Source organism: Astatotilapia calliptera, chromosome 10 (assembly GCF_964374335.1).
Source record: "Astatotilapia calliptera chromosome 10, fAstCal68.1, whole genome shotgun sequence".
Taxonomy (NCBI): domain Eukaryota; kingdom Metazoa; phylum Chordata; class Actinopteri; order Cichliformes; family Cichlidae; genus Astatotilapia; species Astatotilapia calliptera.
Window position 1 is genome coordinate 1658016 of NC_137431.1, and position 12315 is coordinate 1670330.

The following is a 12315-nucleotide window of genomic DNA, read 5'->3' on the forward strand; positions in this document are numbered from 1 at the left end:
GCTCTTAACTCTGAAAGCCGAGTGATTTGAACCCTTCAGTAAAGGAAAAGATCCGCTGTGCTTCCCAAGAAGTTGAGTCAGCTTTAAAATCTGATCCCATCCTTGTACCGAGTGTGTTCCTCCACACTGTTCTCACAGGCCTGCAAAATGCTAGTATTAAGAGTGACCTCCAGTCATACCTGCAGCTGCTTCTGGAGACCTTTCGCATTTGCAAAATGAAACGGAGACGGAATAAAAAGAACGGTTGTGAAGCAGCATTCAGGTCAGTGAAGTTGTAAACTCAGTGCTAGAAATAACTAGACTGCTGTAGAGCTGAGGACTGCATGATAACAGTGGTGTCAAAATACAGGTTTGTCAAAGCACACACAGCAGCTACTTTACTAGGTACACCTGCCCAGCTGCTTGTTAACACACATCGCACAGCATCGTCTCAGTACGTGGTCAAGACAACCTCCTGAAGATCAACCCGAGCATCAGAAGGGGGAACGGCGACTTAAAGGACTTTGAACGTGGCATGGTTGTCAGTGCCTGACAGGCTGATCTGAGTATTTCAGCAACTGCTGAATTTCCCCACACAACCATCTCTGGGGTTCACAGAGATCTGAGTGGGTAAAATGCCTCGTTGATGCCAGACAGCAGAGCAGCACGTCCTCAGTGCTTTGACTTGGTCCACGTTTTGCTGACCTGTATCCATCGTTTGATAGCTGCTCACTCACCGTGCTGTCGTCTCTCCATCGCTCCACTCATTTGCACAGATTGAATAGTTAATTTGTTATCACGCTAGGTTTCACGTGGTTTTCCAGTGTACTGAAAATAATGAGTTCTTTGTGCTCAAGTTACACACCTCAGAGTGAAATCCTTCAAAGAGAGAATCGGTGACATCGAGGGAAATAATTTGGCTCGCGGTGAAATCATTTTCAGTCAGAATCAGCTGTGACGTGTCTCCTGTGTCGTCATAGCGACATCACAGCGCCTTTACATCGGGTCTATGGGATTAGCCTGAAATATTCAAACACATTAACACCCAGTGTAAAACACTCAGCATCTTTTTGTAGGGATGGGTATCGTTTAGGTTTTATCCGATACCGGTGCCAAATCGGTACTTTTGAAACGGTGCCGGTGCTCAAACGGTGCTCAAACCGGTGCTTAAAGAATGGAGAACACAAAATTGGTCCTAAAACCTCTCATATTCAGCTGGTTTTTTGTAAAAATATAACAATGTTAGCCTTTTCTGCAGCTATGGGGCATATATGGTATCACTCTTGGCTGGAAGCAGTGCTTAAACAATGGAAAAAACACAAACTTTGTCCAAAAACCTCTCATGTTTAACTGTTTTCCACTTTTTCTTTGGTCATTTTAGCCTTTTTGTCCAGGGTGAAGGGAGTATCTGCCATCAAACAAGAAGACAGCCGCATGTAGCTAGAGATGGACCGATCCGATATTACGTATCGGTATCGGTCCGATACTGACCTAAATTACTGGATCGGATATCGGAGAAAAATAAAAAATGTAATCCGATCCATTAAATATCACGAAAGCACCTCACAAAACTTGCAACGCGCCGTAACTCACCTCAGAACGTTAGCACGTCGGAGCAGTATGCATCACGTGATAGAGCGGCTGTGGCATGGGGACCTGTCTGTGGTCTGGATAGCATGTGGAGCTTCGCTAGCAACCCGGCATTTCATCTCCGACAAAGTTATCCCCGAGAGAAGTAAAGCAAGTGTGTAAGTCCATCTCTGAATGTTTGTAAAGCATTCCTGCGTTAAGCTTAACAAGCGACTGCCTCTTCTTGCTGCTACTTCAATCATGAAACTGCTTAACGATCAGCTGATCGGCTTTTCTGTCGCGAGTCCGTGTCTCTAGTTTGCTTTTGGCCCACTTTGCACCAGAAAGAGGAAACCAGCGGCTGAACAACAGCAGCACGTTTAAGCTTGATAAGCTGTTGTTAGAATGTATTTAATATTACTTTCTACTCGAGGATCTTTTTCTACGTAGCTGACGCTGGTAACTGTGCAGGGGCGGATCTAGCAAAGTTTAGCCAGGGGGGCCGATAGGGCATGAACAGGGAAAAGGGGCACAAAGACATACTTTTCTTTCTTATTCTCATTTAAAATGTCGAACTTTTAATAAATAATTATCCAAATCTTACACCCAAAGTTTTAATCTGATGTAAAAGGAATAGAAGTCAATTACTGTATATAGTAACTATTAAGTCTAATATATATACCCTAGTAAGCTATAGTACTTTTTCCTTTGGGAAGGTACCATCTGTGCAGTCTGCAATTTTGTTGAAGAAAGATGTTGAATCTATTTAATATTTCTTGAAAAATAATTGATTTCTGTGCATTTTTTTTCCACACTGCATCAAATTAAGGTTGATTACGTCGATTAAGCATCATGAGGTGGCGCGTGAGGGGTGGTTCCCTATTTTGTATTTATTTATTTTTGTTGTTGCTGGGAGTTGGAACCCTATTAGTTAGGTTGCTTAATATTTACGCTAAGTACTCTTTAAAATACCAGAATAGGGAGGATGGTGTAGGTTTAAGTTTATTAGATTGATCAGTATTGCTGAACTATGAAAAAAAATTTTTTGCATACAGGTATAACAGAATAGCTTTAGTGTAGTTGTTGTTTTAAACTTGAGTATGAACTTATACAAAATGCAGCAAGATATTTAAAAAACAGTTTTGTTGATTAAAAAACACTATATCGGATTCATATCGGTATCGGCAGATATCCAAATTTATGATATCGGTATCGGTATCGGACATAAAAAAGTGGTATCGTGCCATCTCTACATGTAGCTATGATGATGTTTGCTAGTTCACCTTACATGCATTAATGTAATAACGTGGTTAGCCTACTCAACGTAAATTACACACGAACAACATTAAGCTACTCACGCAGAGAAGAACGGCTGCTGCTGCATCATCATCCTCATCATTTCTGCTACACTGGCAGGGCTAGGGGCCAGGACTCTCCTCTTCGGGGTTTTTGGGGGATATTGCTAACTCCGGGTCAGATAACAGGCAACCCACGCACAGTAGATGCGCTCGGTGTGAGGTCTCGCAGCAAGCTATCAAATACGGCGCATTTCTGGGCTTTTAAAAAAACGCTATGCGTCGCCAGGTGTTTCATCAGATTTGATGTGTTACCTCCTTTGACAGTATCACAGTATCAGCTTAAAGCACTTGTTGCTGCTGAGTTTGCATCTTTTGCTGTGAAGTACAGCCAGACTTTTGACCGCTTCGCCTTGGACATTTTTAATCTGTAGCTCTGCTCTAACAGAACGTACGTACCTGGCCCCGCCTACTATCCTGGGAAACGTAAAATTATTGGCTAGAATCTAAAGTGTATCACAGCTCAGGAAAAAAAGCACCGAAATAAAGCACCGAAATGTGCGCTGCTTTTCGGTCTGGTTACTACCGTTTATGTCAGAACCGGTGCCATCATGGCACCGGACACCGGTACCCATCCCTATCTTTTTGTGTGTCTGTGGTTATTTCAGCACACTTACTGGCAGCCAATTATCTTCTTTCATACAGTTCACACTAAAGGCAGACATATCAAACATTATACATGCGCCACACTTCATACATATGTCCACTGCTCTGTGGCTATAGCGTTACTTCTGTAAGAATGCTTGTTATTGCCCTTGGCCTCAGCTGTGGCGGTAGATATCAGAGATAACAGCTTTCTCTCTCCTCCACAGTCCTCGGGGACAAACACAGACTGATGAGCCTGGCCCTGGAGAACAGTGGCTACCAGGATAGTTAACATTCCTGTTAGTGTAGCTTACCTCTGTTTCAGATAAGCACTACTTAGTGTATTTATATTGTAAGATGAATCACATGCACTGGAATGGATTTGGAATGCATCCCAAAGACTGAGGATAATGCCTCCATGCAGATTAACTTGTTGTGCAAAAGGATGCAGGCATCTACAGCACTCCTGCACTGCTTTATAAATAGTCCGAGGTTGTGCATATGTTTGCAAATGAGCCCGCACAGCAAAAATTGAGCAAATTAAGTGTGTGTGTGTGGTATGTGTGTGTTCCAGTGAACTTGTGCCTGCACGTTTGTCTGTGCACCTGTGTGTGTGTATATGTATGCATGTGTGTGGATGATTCTTCTTGCCCGGCTGGGTTTGTTTAACTGAATGTTGTTTCCTCTGAGACCTGGCCCATCCAGCGCCTCCAGCTATGGGCTTTAACCCAAGTTGCTGTGAGCTGTGTGACCCACCACATCAAATGCAGCACACACACACGTATCTCTGAACACACATCCTCAGCTTTAATTTATGCAATCAGCGCTCTCGATTTACATACATTACCATGGATCATACATGTTGAGGCTTCTTGCAAGGTCACTGCTGCAAAGCTCACCTGTGTGAACGGATGATACCATGTATGATAGCTGCAACAGTATATCACCAGTTTATCTCAGGAGCTGCAATGAGATTTGACACTGCACTGCGCTATATGCTACTATCCCTGCGCTGTCCCCGCTGCCTGCTGTAAACGCTGAAGACACGTGACATGCATAGACCTCATTATCATATAATTGCAGGGCACAGCAGCGAGGATGTCTCTTTTTGCACAAGAGCCCTTAATAGGCCTCAATAGGCCCTCTGTTTCCTCTGTGGACGTATGTAATGACATATGTGCTGGTGAGTGCTCGTGAGAGTGGGCTGGACCCAGTGATGTCTCTCTCATCTACCTCTCTCCTTTCCTTATCCCTCCCTCTCTCTGAAGTGGTTAATATGCATGTCCGTGGACATGTTCCTTTGGCTTCTGGCTTCCACTCTCAGCACGGCTCCCTGCAGGATTGGACATAGTGATAGCAGCAGGTCCAGCCCCACTTTCCTCTTTGTATCAGGCCACTGGAAAAGCTATGGATAATTCACCTCTCCTCACTCCCCTGTCTCTAACTGAGATGGATGCAGATGAGCCTTTCTGTACCTCTCGGTGTGTATGTGCATGCTCGTGCAGGAGGCGGTGCGCCTTAAGCAAGAAATGGATTGGTCTGTGTCTTTAGACTGGGCCCTGGTGAGGCAGGCGGAGAGTATAATCTGATTTAAAGCATGTCAAGGATTGTGAATAATTTCCTCATTACCCCCACCCCTCCCGTCATTTTCAGGGCATATTTAATTTAACAAGAAGAGGGCGGTTTGCACTCATGTGGTTTTGTGTGTGTGTGTGTGTGTATTTGTGCGTGTGCCACATCTGCTGAAGATTCTCTCATATCGTCCTGCTCAAGGAGGAAAGAATCACTCGCTCTTTCTCTCTCCGTCTCTCACTTTGCCTCCCTCTCCGACCCCCTGAGAGCTACAGCTGTCACAGTGTCACTTTTCCCATCCATAATTGAGGACTGTGCACTGCACAAAGCCCATGAAACCATGTCAACCACTTCCAGTTGCTCCTGTTAAATAATCAGGCAGAACCAAAAGTGCCAGGGGGAAATATGCACATGCAGCTGCCTGTATCGCTGACTTGTGTAATCAGTTCTCAACTTACTCCTCCTCCCCCCCCCCAAAACCAAGATTGTTCGCTCACCTCTGAGGCAAATCCTGTTCTAGACTCGTCCAATACAAGAGCCTGAACACCAGCATTCATTGGTTCTCAGGGTTGAAGGTGGGCGTGGCTTACTATGAGCACTGTTTTATGTAATGTGTTTCCTCGATTTACCCTCTACATGTCTACACTTTCTTTTCCTTTGCATCCAACTCACCCGTGCGTCACACCCAAGCAGCTCCCCTGCTTACATAACTGTCTGCTGCCTTACCTGCCTTTGTTGTCACCCTGCTGTGGTAAACTATTGTTTTTTCCAGCCATTTCCAACTATTTGTATCTGGTTAAACTCTGGATTTGGATCCTCCTCCTTCTGTTTTGTTCTACACCACATGACCATGACGGAGTCTAGGTTGAGCTTGACAACAGCCTAAGAGACACTAAGAGAAATGTTTTGTGTAAGAAACATGTGAAAAACTGAGGCTACATGCTGTTAGTTAAATGCGCTCAGCGACAGATCATCAGAATTCCTGTATCAAAGCAGAAATTCTCGCATTTTGTGTCTACACTGCCTTGTGTGTCTGCACCGTCTTGTGTCTGCACCGTCTTGTGTCTGCACTGCCTTGTGTGTCTGCGCTGCCTTGTGTGTCTGCACTGCCCTGTGTGTCTGCACTGCCTTGTGCTGCACTGCCTTGTGTGTCTGCGCTGCCTTGTGTGTCTGCGCTGCCTTGTGTGTCTGCGCTGCCTTGGGCTGCACCGCCTTGTGTGTCTGCACTGCCGTGTGTCTGCACCGCCTTGTGTGTCTGCACCGCCTTGTGTGTCTGCACTGCCTTGTGCTGCACTGCATTGTGTTTCTGCACTGCCTTGTGTGTCTGCACCGCCTTGTGTGTCTGCGCTGCCTTGTGTGTCTGCGCTGCCTTGGGCTGCACCGCCTTGTGTGTCTGCACTGCCTTGTGCTGCACTGCCTTGTGCTGCACTGCCTTGTGTGTCTGCACCGCCTTGTGTGTCTGCACTGCCTTGTGCTGCACTGCATTGTGTGTCTGCACTGCCTTGTGCTGCACTGCCTTGTGCTGCACTGCATTGTGTGTCTGCACTGCCTTGTGCTGCACTGCCTTGTGCTGCACTGCCTTGTGTGTCTGCACTGCCTTGTGTGTCTGCACTGCATTGTGTGTCTGCACTGCCTTGTGTGTCTGCACCGCCTTGTGTGTCTGTACTGCCTTGTGCTGCACTACATTGTGTGTCTGCACTGTCTTGTGTGTCTGCACCGCCTTGTGTGTCTGCACTGCCTTGTGTGTCTGCACTGCCTTGTGCTGCACTGCCTTGTGTGTCTGCACTGCCTTGTGTGTCTGCACCGCCTTGTGTGTCTGCACTGCCTTGTGCTGCACTGCATTGTGTGTCTGCACTGCCTTGTGCTGCACCGCTTTGTGTGTCTGCGCTGCCTTGTGTGTCTGCACCGCCTTGTGTGTCTGCACTGCATTGCGTGTCTGGGTTGCCTTGTGTGTCTGCACCGCCTTGTGTGTCTGCACTGCATTGTGTGTCTGGGTTGCCTTGTGTGTCTGCACTGCCTTGTGTGTCTGTACTGCCTTGTGCTGCACTACATTGTGTGTCTGCACTGTCTTGTGTGTCTGCACCGCCTTGTGTGTCTGCACTGCATTGTGTGTCTCCACTGCCTTGTGCTGCACCGCTTTGTGTGTCTGCGCTGCCTTGTGTGTCTGCACCGCCTTGTGTGTCTGGGTTGCCTTGTGCTGCACTGCCTTGTGTGTCTGCACCATCTTGTGTCTGCACCGCCTTGTGCTGCACTGTCTTGTGTGTCTGCACTGCCTTGTGTGTCTGCACCGCCTTGTGCTGTACTGCCTTGTGCTGCACTGTCTTGTATGTCTGCACCGCCTTGTGTGTCTGCACTGCCTTGTGTCTGCACTGCCTTGTGTGTCTGCACTGCATTGTGTGTCTGCACCATCTTGTGTCTGCGCTGCCTTGTGTCTGCACTGCCTTGTATGTCTGCACCGCCTTGTGTGTCTGCACTGCCTTGTGTCTGCACTGCCTTGTGTCTGCACTGTCTTGTGTGTCTGCACTGCATTGTTCAATTCAATTCAATTCAATTTTATCTATATAGCGCCAAATCACAACATAAGTCGCCTCAAGGCGCTTCATAGATACAGAGAAAAACCCAACAATCATATGACCCCCTGTGAGCAAGCACTTTAGCGACAGTGGGAAGGAAAAACTCCCTTTTAACAGGAAGAAACCTCAGACAGAACCAGGCTCAGGGAGGGGCGGGGCCATCTGCTGCGACCGGTTGGGGTGAGAGAAGGAAGACAGGATAAATACATGCTGTGGAAGAGAGACAGAGGTTAATAACAGATATGATTCAATGCAGAGAGGTCTGTTAATACATAGTGAGTGAGAAAGGTGACTGGAAAGGAAAAACTCAATGCATCATGGGAGTCCCCCGGCAGCCTACGTCTATTGCAGCATAACTAAGGGAGGATTCAGGGTCACATGGTCCAGCCCTAACTATATGCTTTAGCAAAAAGGAAAGTTTGAAGCCTAATCTTGAAAGTAGAGATAGTGTCTGTCTCCTGAATCCAAACTGGAAGCTGGTTCCACAGAAGAGGGGCCTGAAAACTGAAGGCTGTGCCTCCCATTCTACTTTTAAATACTCTAGGAACAACAAGTAGGCCTGCAGAGCGAGAGCGAAGTGCTCTAATAGGGTGATATGGTACTACAAGGTCATTAAGATAAGATGGGGCCTGATTATTTAAGACCTTGTATGTGAGGAGCAGGATTTTGAATTCAATTCTGGATTTAACAGGAAGCCAAAACAGGAGAAATATGCTCTCTCTTTCTAGTCCCTGTCAGGACTCTTGCTGCAGCATTTTGGATTAGCTGAAGGCTTTTCAGTGAGTTTTTTGGACTTCCTGATAATAATGAATTACAGTCGTCCAGCCTGGAAGTAATAAATGCATGAACTAGTTTTTCAGCGTCACTCTGAGACAGGATATTTCTAATATTAGAGATGCTGCGCAAATGGAAGAACGCAGTCTTACATATTTGTTTAATATGTGCATTGAAGGACATGTCCTGGTCAAAAATGACTCCAAGGTTCCTCACAGCATTACTGGAGGCCAAGGTAATGCCATCCAGAGGAAGAATCTGGTTAGAGACCATATTTCTAAGCTTTTCAGGGCCGAGTACAATAACCTCAGTTTGATCTGAATTAAGAAGCAGAAAGTTAGCGGCCATCCAGGTCTTTATGTCTTTAAGACATTCCTGCAGTTTAACTAATTGGTGTGTGTTATCTGGCTTCATGGACAGATAGAGCTGGGTGTCATCAGCATAGCAGTGTAAATGTATGCTATGTCTTCTAATGATACTGCCTAAGGGAAGCATGTACAGTGGGGCAAAAAAGTATTTAGTCAGCCACCGATTGTGCAAGTTCCCCCACCTAAAATGATGACAGAGGTCAGTAATTTGCACCAGAGGTACACTTCAACTGTGAGAGACAGAATGTGAAAAAAAAATCCATGAATCCACATGGTAGGATTTGTAAAGAATTTATTCGTAAATCAGGGTGGAAAATAAGTATTTGGTCAATAACAAAAATACAACTCAATACTTTGTAACATAACCTTTGTTGGCAATAACAGAGGTCAAACGTTTACTATAGGTCTTTACCAGGTTTGCACACACAGTAGCTGGTATTTTGGCCCATTCCTCCATGCAGATCTTCTCGAGAGCAGTGATGTTTTGGGGCTGTCGCCGAGCAACACGGACTTTCAACTCCCGCCACAGATTTTCTATGGGGTTGAGGTCTGGAGACTGGCTAGGCCACTCCAGGACTTTCAAATGCTTCTTACGGAGCCACTCCTTTGTTGCCCGGGCGGTGTGTTTTGGATCATTGTCATGTTGGAAGACCCAGCCTCGTTTCATCTTCAAAGTTCTCACTGATGGAAGGAGGTTTTGGCTCAAAATCTCACGATACATGGCCCCATTCATTCTGTCCTTAACACGGCTCAGTCGTCCTGTCCCCTTGGCAGAAAAACAGCCCCGTAGTATGATGTTTCCACCCCCATGCTTCACAGTAGGTATGGTGTTCTTGGGATGCAACTCAGTATTCTTCTTCCTCCAAACACGACGAGTTGAGTTTATACCAAAAAGTTCTACTTTGGTTTCATCTGACCACATGACATTCTCCCAATCCTCTGCTGTATCATCCATGTGCTCTCTGGCAAACTTCAGACGGGCCTGGACATGCACTGGCTTCAGCAGCGGAACACGTCTGGCACTGCGGGATTTGATTCCCTGCCGTTGTAGTGTGTTACTGATGGTGACCTTTGTTACTTTTGACCCCACGGGATGAGATCTTGCGTGGAGCCCCAGATCGAGGGAGATTATCAGTGGTCTTGTATGTCTTCCATTTTCTGATGATTGCTCCCACAGTTGATTTTTTCACACCAAGCTGCTTGCCTATTGTAGATTCACTCTTCCCAGTCTGGTGCAGGTCTACAATACTTTTCCTGGTGTCCTTCCAAAGCTCTTTGGTCTTGGCCATGGCGGAGTTTGGAGTCTGACTGTTTGAGGCTGTGGACAGGTGTCTTTTATACAGATGATGAGTTCAAACAGGTGCCATTCATACAGGTAACGAGTGGGGGACAGAAAAGCTTCTTACAGAAGACGTTACAGGTCTGTGAGAGCCAGAGATTTTCCTTGTTTGAGGTGACCAAATACTTATTTTCCACCCTGATTTACGAATAAATTCTTTACAAATCCTACCATGTGGATTCATGGATTTTTTTTTCACATTCTGTCTCTCACAGTTGAAGTGTACCTCTGGTGCAAATTACTGACCTCTGTCATCATTTTAAGTGGGGGAACTTGCACAATCGGTGGCTGACTAAATACTTTTTTGCCCCACTGTATAATGTAAACAGAATTGGTCCTAGCACTGAACCCTGTGGAACTCCATAATTAACCTCAGTGTGTAAAGAGGACTCTCCATTTACATGCACAAACTGGAGTCTATTAGATAGATATGATACAAACCACTGCAGTGCAGTACCTGTAATACCTACAGCATGTTCTAATCGCTCTAATAGGATATTATGGTCGACAGTATCGAATGCTGCACTGAGGTCTAGCAGGACAAGCACAGAGATGAGTCCACTGTCAGAGGCCATAAGAAGATCATTTGTAACCTTCACTAAAGCTGTTTCTGTGCTGTGATGAGCTCTGAAACCTGACTGAAACTCTTCAAATAAGCCATTCCTCTGCAGATGATCTGTTAGCTGTTTGACAACTACTCTTTCAAGGATTTTTGATATGAAAGGAAGGTTGGAGATTGGCCTATAATTAGCTAAGACTGCTGGGTCTAGAGATGCTTTTTGAGTAAAGGTTTAACTACAGCCAGCTTGAAGGCCTGTGGTACATAGCTGATTATTAGAGATAGTTGATCATATTTAAGATCAAAGAATTAATTAATGGCAGGACTTCTTTGAGCAGTTTTGTAGGAATGGGGTCTAAAAGACACGTTGATGGTTTGGAGGAAGTAATTATTGAAGTTAACTCAGAAAGATCAATTAGAGAAAAAGAGTCTAACTTAACATCAATGGTACTAAGAGTAGCTGTAGATAATATTACATCTGTGGGATGATTACTGGTAATTTTTCCTCTAATGATAAAAATGTTATTTGTGAAGAAGTTCATGAAGTCATTACTAGTTAACGTTAAAGGGATTGTTGGCTCAACAGAGCTCTGACTTTTTGTCAGCCTGGCTACAGAGCTGAAGAGAAACCTGGGGTTGTTCTTATTTACTTCAATCAGTGATGAATAGTAAGATGTTCTGGCTTTGCGGAGGGCTTTCTTATAAAGCAGCAAACTATTTCTCCAGGCTAAATGATGATCCTCTAAATTTGTGACACGCCATTTCCTCTCCAGATTACGAGTCATCTGCTTTAGGCTACGTGTTTGAGAATTATACCACGGAGTCAGGTACTTCTGATTTGAGACCTTAGTTTTCACTGGAGCTACAGTATCCAGAGTCGTACGTAGTGAGGAGGTGAAATTATTAACAAGATAATCGACCTCTGTTGGGGTAGCGTTCAGATAGCTGCTCTGCTCTGTGTTGGTACAGGGCATTGAAGATGATAACAGTGGGTGGATTATATTCTTAAACTTAGTTACAGCGCTTTCAGAAAGACATCTACTTTGATAAAGTCTACTCTCCACCGCTGTGTAATCAATTATTGTAAATGTAAATGTTATCAGGAAATGATCAGACAGGAGAGGGTTTTCAGGAAACACTGTTAAATGTTCAGTTTCTATGCCATATGTTAACACAAGATCTAGAGTGTGATTAAAGTGGTGGGTGGGTTCTTTTACATTTTGAGAGAAGCCAATTGAGTCTAATAACAGACTAAATGCCATGTTGAGGCTGTCATTTTTAGCATCTACATGGATGTTAAAATCACCCACAATAATTATTTTATCTGAGCTCAGAACTAAATTAGATATAAAGTCTGAGAAATCAGACAGAAACTCTGTGTAAGGCCCAGGTGGACGATAGATGATAACAAGTAAGACTGGTTTCTGAGTTTCACAGCTGGGGTGGACGAGGCTAAGCATCAGGCTTTCAAATGAATTAAAAGTCTGTCTTGGTCTTTCATTAATTAATAGGCTGGTGTGAAAAATTGCTGCCACACCTCCCCCTCGGCCTGTGCTTCGAGGTTTCTGGTAGTTAGAATGACTCGGGGGTGTTGATTAATTTAAACTAACACAATCATCCTGCTGCAACCAGGTTTCTGTAA